Source organism: Littorina saxatilis, linkage group LG5 (assembly GCF_037325665.1).
Source record: "Littorina saxatilis isolate snail1 linkage group LG5, US_GU_Lsax_2.0, whole genome shotgun sequence".
NCBI lineage: Eukaryota > Metazoa > Mollusca > Gastropoda > Littorinimorpha > Littorinidae > Littorina > Littorina saxatilis.
Window position 1 is genome coordinate 20036330 of NC_090249.1, and position 10000 is coordinate 20046329.

The following is a 10000-nucleotide window of genomic DNA, read 5'->3' on the forward strand; positions in this document are numbered from 1 at the left end:
TTGTTGTGTTTTTCGTTCTCGTTTTGTATTTGTTTTCGTTTTTGGTATTGACACAGATTGTGTTCGATAATTAAAACAAAGTTTTCCTTCTTGTTTTTCTCTTCTCTTTTATTTCCTTTTTTTTTTTTTTTTTAAATGTGTCGCATTGATCATATTCCGCCATGATGAAATTTCAGGCATGTTAATGTGAGCACTTATCATCAGTTTTAAACTTGTTGTGCTCCTTTTTAAATTTAGTCAAGTTTTGACTAAATGTTTTAACGTAGAGGGGGGAATCGAGACGAGGGTCGTGGTGTATGTGTGTGTGTGTGTGTGTGTCTGTGTGTGTGTGTGTGTGTGTGTGTGTGTGTGTGTGTGTGTGTGTGTGTGTGTGTGTGTTTAGAGCGATTCAGAGAAAACTACTGGACTGATCTTCATGAAACTTGACATGAGAGATTCTGAGTATGGCATCTCCAGATGTTTTTTTCATTTTTTTTTTATAAATGTCTTTGATGACGTCATATCCGGCTTTTCGTGAAAGTTGAGGCGGCACTGTCACGCTCTCATTTTTCAACCAAATTGGTTGACATTTTGGTCAAGTAATCTTCGACGAAGCCCGGACTTTGGTATTGCATTTCAGCTTGGAGGCTTAAAATTTAATTAATGAGTTTGCTCATTAAAGTTGTCATTAAAATCGATTTTTCGCAAACAGATTTAAAATTGATTGCATCGTATTCTTCATCACATTTTGAATTTAAAAATATATACATATGCCATGTTTACTCTTAAAATGTGATCACAATTAACGAAAATAGATTAATTAGTCTTACAATTACAATTTAAGAAATCGATCCAAAAATGATTTCATCTTATTCTTTATCATTTCCTGATTCCAAAAATATAATATAGATATGATAGGTTGTATTCAAAACAAGCTCAGAAAGTTAACAAGAATACAACCCCCCGCGGGTTAGGGGGAAGAATTTACCCGATGCTCCCCAGCATGTCGTAAGAGGCGACTAACGGATTCTGTTTCTCCTTTTACCCTTGTTAAGTGTTTCTTGTATAGAATATAGTCAATTTTTGTAAAGATTTTAGTCAAGCAGTAGGCCTATGTAAGAAATGTTAAGTCCTTTGTACTGGAAACTTGCATTCTCCCAGTAAGGTAATACATTGTACTACGTTGCAAGCCCCTGGAGCAAATTTTTGATTAGTGCTTTTGTGAACAAGAAACAATTGACAAGTGGCTCTATCCCATCTCCCCCCCTTTCCCCGTCTCGATATAACCTTCGTGGTTGAAAACGACGTTAAACACCAAATAAAGAAAGAAAAGAACAAGAATACAGAAAAGCGCGCTTTCCTGCTTAGCACAATACGCTACCGCGCTAATCTGGAGTGTCAATATCACTACGTTTTGCACGTGGAAGGTGAGCGATTTCCTTCACGCGGGGATTGACGAAGCTGTACTGTCTTGGTGAAAAAAATACAGTGCCTTCAGTTTCATTCCGTGAGTTCGACAGCTTGACTAAATGTAGTAATTTCGCCTTACGCGACGTGTTAATGATGTTGTTATATTATCATGTGTCTGTTTACGAATAAAATACTGTTTAAACAACAACAAACAAGTCGCGTAAGGCGAAATTACTACATTTAGTCAAGCTGTGGAACTCACAGAATGAAACTGAACGCACTGCATTTTTTCACAATGACCGTAGTCCGCCGCTCGTGCAAAAGGCAGTGAAATTAACGAGCCTGTTTAGCTTGGTAGTGGTTGCGCTGGGCTCATTCTAGGGCCATGAGCCCTCGTATTACGCTGGCGTTGGCTCACATGTATGTATAGCTGAACTAGAATGAATACCCGCTTCGCCGGGTAGCCGGCTTCGCCGGGAAGAAGTACTTAGAGCCGTACGCCGGCTTCGCCGGGTCCGAACAATGGACCCGCCAAGCTTAGGTCCCTCCCAGGTTCGTGGAATGGGAACAGCACGAAAATGATTCAGTGGCCATAATGCCATTCCTGACCATATCGAGTCCCATCCTTGTCGACGAATGTGACCGTGTTAATCACCTTTGGAGGCGAACTCCACTCAAATAGGATTAAGCAATTTATAGCTTATCTGTAAGCCCTTTTGAACTGTTATGGCTTTTGAAAGGAAAGCCAGTACATACAAATACACAAAAGCCGCCAGACCACATCACAAACAGAACTGAACAATCCCCAGGTGTTGCTCACATAGAGAGACACACACACACACACACACACACACACACACACAAACACAGAGAAGCCGTATCTATAGAGAGATAGATGACAGTGTATTTTTCGCGTGGCTATAAATTGATTCGACCTTTGCACTTTTACAGTGAGGATAATTTACGGGTCCAATTTACGTTCTGGACACTGCGGTGACCTTCTAAAAATAGTAACAGAACGCCGGGAATATCCGAAGACGCCCCACTCATATAGTGTACCATACGAAGGAAGGGAGGTAAACGCTGAAAACCTGGAGAAGATGAGAAGATAAGGAAGAGTTACTTATAATGGTGAAATGAACACAAAAACCAAAATCGGTTCAGCGCTGCGCGCTGAGAGCACGTGTTGAAATATCTCATCGATGATATTGTGTCCGGGGTGTAGCTGAATACGGTGTCCAAATTTGAAAAAGATCCACCGAGAACTTTGGCTTTGGTGTGTCGGTATGGGGGCCCGGGTAGCTGAGGTGGAACCAAAATAGCTGAGGTGGAACCAAAATCGGTTCAGCGCTGCGCGCTGAGAGCACGTGTTGAAATATCGACCAGGTTGTGTCCTGTACCGGGTCTACCTGAATATGCCCACCAAATTTGAAGCAAGTTCAAGTTCAAGTTCAAGTTTATTGGTCCATAACCCATGGGGGCATTTTGAACAATAAATACAATCAATACAATCATGATATATGCTAATATAATAAATAAAATAAAAAATAAAAAAATAATAGAAAATAAAAAAATAAAAATTATGAAAAACTGTTACAAATTCTATTAGTAAAGTCCAAAATATTCTTTAGCAATTTCTTTTTCTTAGTCGCAAACAACTTTTTAAATTTAAGTGCATTAGGTTTTTTCCAATAGTAAGGTGGTAACAACTCAGCTCTTTCTTCTTTGAAAAAATCACAGACAAATAAATAATGGAATTCATCACCTATGTCATGCGATACACATTTGGTGCAAGTTCTTTCTGACCTCGGGATGTTAAGATAACGTTCTTTCTGTACAGGTAAATTGTTGTTTAATGTTCTAAACTTCATCATTGAAACACATTGCTGATATGGCAGGGTTGTGACGTAGTCTTCGCATGCAAAAATATCTTTGAACATTCGATAATTCCAAAACATATTTTTTGTTCCAATTTCTGTAAACCATTTATGGATATACTGGTCATATAGACTTCTTTTTACTTTCTTTTTAAACCATGTACTTGAGTATTGAATATTTTCTTGAGAAGTCCAAATGCCAGAGAGACCAATTTCATTTAAGGTTTTTTCAATGAAACATAAGTACTTGGATTCAATCATCTTGTTGATATACAATCTATAAGTAAAGCAATACACAATACTTGAAAATTTATTTTTATGAATAGGACTAATCAGTTTATACCAATAGCAAAGCATTCTACATTTCATATTAACATCTAGTGGATATCTTCCAAGTTCACCAAATATCATAGCATTTGGAGTTGATTTTTTTAGTTTGAAAACAATTTTATAAAAACGCAATTGAAGTTTAGTAGCAAGTTCACAGGAACCAAAACCCCATACTTCACATCCATACAATAAAATTGGAGCAATCATTTTATCGAACAGGTCAACTTGTATGTCCACAGGTAGTGACAATTGTCTACAAGTGCGCAAAAGAACAAACATTGCCCTTGAGGCACGATCATATAGATTCTTCTGTGCGACTGAAAATGTATTATTATAATTAATCTTAAGGCCCAAGTACATTACATCAAACACTACTTCGATTAAATTGCCATTGTACGTAAACTGTGGTTTATTTCTAATTTTACCTCTGGAAAAAACTATAACTTTTGTTTTGTTTACATTAATATTTAGACGCCATTTTAAACAGTATTCGTGCATTTTGTTTAAACATTCTTGCAGGTTTTTTTCCGACTCTGAGCAGATCACAGTATCATCCGCATACAATAATAAAAACATTTGAAACAAAGCATTTACATCCGTATCATCCATTCCAGCCACAATAGCCTCTCTTGACATAGATTGTAAACCATTACTGTTTTCCAACAGAAAAGGCTTTAGATCATTTAAAAATAGAGCAAAAAACAACGGTGACAAGTTTTCCCCTTGTCTAACTCCACACAAACTGGGAAAATATCCAGAACACTCACTATTAACTTTAACACAAGATTTGGCATTTTCATACAAATTTCTTACAGTTTTTAAAAACTTCCCATTAACATCAGAACTAACTAATTTCTCCCATAAAAAAGCACGGCGAACTTTATCAAACGCTTTTTCATAGTCTACAAATGCACAAAACAGTCGCTTCTTTTTGTTGAGAAAAAAATTTAATATACAATGCAAAGTAAAAACATGGTCTAGTGTTGAAAAACCTGTGCGGAAACCTGTTTGTTCTTGACCTAATTTGTTATTACTCTCCAAAAAGTTTGATAACCTATCATTTAAAATTGCACTGAAAAGTTTTCCGAAGCAGCTGAGTATAGTAATTCCTCTATAATTTGTGGGGTCAGCTTGAGAGCCTTTATTTTTGTACAATGGAATAATTTCACCTACGGCCCATTGTGTTGGAACCTTTCCTGACTGCAAAACAACATTAAACAACAATACATAAATATCAATCATTCGATCATGTGACGCTTTTAAATACTCATTAATTATTTTATCCTGACCGCATGCCTTATTGTTTTTTAGCTTGTCTATACATTTGATAACTTCCTCCTTTGTAAAAGGCGCATTAAGAAATTCATTACTTGCTTCATTTAAATATTCATTACTATCATCCATTTCATTTTCATCACACTCTTGTAGTTTAGTGAAATGTTCGAAAAACTCAGAACAAGTTGGATAGTTAGTTTTGGAATTATTCTTTTTATTTTTATTTAGAAGATTCCAGTATGCTTTCGGGTCAGTACTTCTTAACTTTCTCAAAGTTTTAACGAACTCATTATGATACGACTTGCATTCCTTTTTTATTGTCTTTTTGTATTCTTTAAAAGCACTCTTTTTTTCATCTTCATTGAACACATTTTTAAACCGTCTTGCTTTGTTTTTCGCATGTAAAAATATTTTTCTTTTCTCTTTGCAAATTGCACTAAACCATGGTTGTTGTAGTTTAAATTTCTTTGAACGTGGCTTTTTCATAAATTTTTGTTTTTTAATTACACCGATTTTCTCAGCAGAACAATTTAAAATATCACAAATCTTATTAGTAACACTATCAACGTCATCTGTTGTCGTACTCTCACTTGTAGCTAGCATATTTTGTAATTTAGTTTCAACAGTATAAATATCATCCTCATTCAGATTAACTACAAAAGCTAACTTGGTCCCATTGTTATTGTCCCATTTTGGTTTTGTGTACTTGTTATCCTTTTCTCTATCTTTAGACAGCAGATCTTCATTTTTGGTTTTTTTCACAACTTCTGCTAGGCAATCATTAGCGCGTACTTCATTATGTTTTAATAAATGCAAAACAACAGGACAGTGTACATCAGAATACATTTCACAAAAGTCCATCACAGAAAAATAATTAACTTTCGAGAACAAATCTTTTGACAGGATGCAATAATCAACAACGCTCTTATCCTTACATGTGCATTTACCAACCCCTGTATCATCGCCAACTCTACCATTAGCAATAACTAAGCCAGTTATTTTACAAAAATCAATCAATTTAAAACCAAGGTTATTAGTATTATTATCCTGTGAGGCCCGCTCACCTATTAGAGTACCAACCTCATCAGAGTCAAACAAGTCATTATCAACAAAACCTTCTGAATGCTGATCATCTTCATGCAACATTTCACTCAGATGACCAGTGCGGGAATTTAAGTCTCCTAACAGACAAACATAATCATTATCTAACCCAAACTGCATGTACACCTCTTCTAGTTCAGCATAAACATCTTTGTTATGGTAAGGTGACCCTTCAGGGGGGATATATAAAGCACAGAAAAGGGTGTCACGTCCAAGTATTTTCTTATCTAACTTAAAAAATAACGCATTCTCACACATTTCTACATCCAAAAATGTATACCATATTTTCATCTCTTCTTTTATCTTATGTGACAGCTTTTTTTCTTCAAAAATAGTTATATTATTAGCAAACACTTCCCGTAATAAAACTAATACACCGCCTGATTTTCTGCGAAATGTTCCTCTATTCTTATAGAATGCTATATAACCTGGAATGTTAATCTCATCAATATCATCAAGTTTGCTCTCGCTAAAACAAATAATGTCATATTTGGCAATAAATTTCACAAATTCAGGAAATTTTAGCTTTGAAGTGATTCCACAGACATTAAGCGCTAAGCAGGAGAGTATATCAGGATTATCCTCAATACTATATTCAGAACCAAAGGAATCTCCAATCTCACTATCAACATTATATACATCTATTTTAACAGTAGATTTGTTACGTACATTCTCAACATCTAACGAGTCAAAATGAACATCAACATCTGACATTACAACAACATTATCCATTTCATGCGCATTGCCAACATCCAGAGAGTCATGCAGAATATCAACAGCAGAAACATTTGCATACACATCAACAACATCAACATCATCAGTATCACAACAGTCTTTCACCACTCTGTCTTCACCTCCCTCTTCACCACCATCATCACCCCAGACATTCACTATATCTTCATCACCACAGTCATTCACACTGTCTTCACCCCTCTCATCACCACCATCACCACCACAGTCATTCACTCTGTCTTCACCCCTCTCATCACCACCATCACCACCACAGTCATTCACTCTGTTTTCACCCCTCTCATCACCACCATCACCACCACAGTCATTCCCTCTATCTTCACCTCTCTCAACACTACCATCACCACCACAGTCATTTACTCTATCTTCACCTCTCTCGTCACCACTATCATTACCACAGTCATTCACTCTGTCTTCACCTCTCTCATCACCACTATCATCACCACATTCATTCCCTCTATCTTCACCTCTCTCAGCACCACCTCTGACTTCACCTCTCTTATCACCATCATCACCATCACAGTCCTTCACCACTCTGTCTTCACCTCCCTCTTCACCATCATCACAATCCTTCACCACACTGTCTTTACCTCTCTCATCACCACCATCACCATCACAGTCCTTCACCACTCTGTCTTCACCTCTCTCATCACCACCATCACCATCACAGATCCATCGAGAACTTTGGCCGTGCATCGCGAACTCACACACAGACACACAGACACACACAAGTCGTATATATATATAGAAGCTTATGGGTGTCGGCAGGCGTTTGCGCATGCGCTTATGTCGTCATCAGTTTGTGTACACAGAAAGTTGTGACATCCGTCACCCTATGGGAGGCGTGAAGGCAACATTGTTGTTCATCTGTAGAAAGTTGTGAAATCCGTCACCCTATGGGAGGAGTGAAGGCAAAATTGGTCGTCACTGAGTTTGTGTAACACAGGAAGTTGTGAATTACAAAATTGTTCAAAAACATCAGAGATCGCATTGTGCAGGGTCAACCGCAACAAACTCAAACCGAGCCATGCATACTTGCCTGTATTTGAGTGACTTATATACCAACATTTTTATTTCTTATTTTCAGCACAGGTGTAGGAAAAATCATGAACCAAAATGTTATTTATTTTCTAATTTAACATTTTTTTACAAATGTGACCATGTTCTTTTAAACAAACAGTGACATTAAACATTGTTATGTTAAAAAAAAGAAAGAAAAAAAAAAGCTTTTGCGCACAAATCAGAAAATACATTGTACATTTTACTAAACCGTGAGTTTCTGTGGCAAAGCCCGACCGAGGAAATTGCACTGGTGTTATTTTTAGATCAGTGGGAACTGAATAGTGGATTATTTTTAGATCAGTGCATGCTACAGGAGTACGGGAGACAACTCCAACTGACTAAATTTGTCGTCTGCTTTTGTTTTCGATACGAGACGAAGCACTGACTTATGCCGCTGAAAAAAACTGAAATCAGCATTAGATCAAACCGATCAACTTTTATCCAAATCATGCAGTTTGTAATCAAAGTAAGAGCTCTGAAGTTGTTCATGTTGATTTCTTTTTTGTGGTTTCTTTGAAAGTGAAACTAAACAAATACAACATTATACGCACACTGTGTTGAAGTATTTACTATATTATGTGTGTGTTCTACAGCGCGTGGGTGTGTGTGTGTGTGTGTGTGTTCGTGTGGGCGCATGACTTTGGGGTTCACATGGTTTGTTTGTTTGTTTGTTTCAGACCCACACCCATATACACACATTTCACATTTAAACCATTTGTCGGCCCCCTGTCGATATTTATCGACTAAGTTCCTTTGTGTTGCATTGTTGTGCAAGATGACTGAGTGTGTGCAAGAAACCACTTTGACCATTCACCTAAAAATTACATGAAGGAACGTCTGGGAACCTGCTGATTTGAATCAGCAAATTTTCTTGTTATTATTATGTCTACTTACATCGGAGTACAACATTCGGATTAAGCAAAGCAAAGCCCACGACCAGCTGAGTGTCTCGCGACTGGGGTGGGCTGTGATTGACCGTTGACCTCACCCCGGCATTGAAACAACAGAAGTGGAGGGGGTTATGACAAAGCAACTCTCCCGCTGAGAGGGACAGTTAGACACCGACACTTGGTACCTTTTTGTATCAGTGAACGAGCGCGGGCAGCCTCTACTGGAAGCGCTCTGGAGATAATGATAGGGTTTACTCTGTCGAGTCTTCATATCGAACCATTATTCTTGCGTGCTCCGCCGCTGGTGTTATGCAATATGTCTAGGTTTCACAAGAATTCCTTGTTTTGGTCACCGACACACTGAACATTTCTGTACGCGAAGAACTGTCACCATTGCATTTATTTTGCTCTTTTTCTCATTTTGTTCATGTTGTTTGAACACCGTGTTAACTATTTACAGGAACTTCGTCACTTGTTACTAAAACTAAAAGTTCCGCAGCAGAATCGTCACTGCATATGACATTTTGTTATTTCTTGCAATGTTTTTAATTGTTACTCGTTCTTCTCACTCTCTTCGTGTTGTTTTTACACTTTGCAAATAGTTGTGTTTGTGTGTGCTGTAAGTTCCTCACGAAACACATTTTCTGCCACTCTGCATTTGACATAATTTTAAAAATGTCGGGTCTTCTTTGTTTGAATTCTTCGCACTCTGTTCATATACATGTTACTCTGTATGTCTTCTTTGCAATAAAATGGGTATCTTTTACTCAAAGTTTCTCAACAGGGAGATCTTGCAGTGCATGTAACATTTCGTACTTTCGTACAGTATTCTTTGTTAGCTCATTTGTGGTCTTTTGCTCAAAGTTCTTCAACAGGGAGATCCAGCCCCATTGCATTTGACAATATGCAATCTTTATTCGTCTGTTTATTTATTGTTCGACTAATAACTTCATTGTTCTTCATTGCAAAACGTTGGGTGATCTTTTACTGCCTGCAGTGATGACCATATCACCAAGAAAATTACATGGTAATTTACATCAAGATTGCAGTATATTTCAGCCGGCCAATGATTGACAGTGCACTGCATCAGATCTGCTCTCATTGCTTTACTTATCATTGCAAGGCTCAGAACAATTCATGGGAGCAGTGAGCTGTTTTATGCTATGACATAACTGAACCCAAGTGACCTGGATACCATTTTATTTTAAGGAACATCGCTTTGATGGTTTTATGTTATGTGCAGATTGCTCATTGTCATAATACATTAGTTGGGTGGCTGCTTCATCCGAGTCACCTTGTTTTACATGTTACTGTGATTATGTGTGG

General features: G+C 37.4%; 1 protein-coding gene across 2 annotated transcripts in view; it reads right to left on the bottom strand.

Annotated features, from left to right (window-relative positions):
• The window catches only part of LOC138966501 (uncharacterized), an 18395-nt gene that overhangs the window by 991 nt on the left and 7404 nt on the right, over positions 1–10000 (bottom strand). The gene's annotated exons all lie outside the window — the stretch shown is intronic.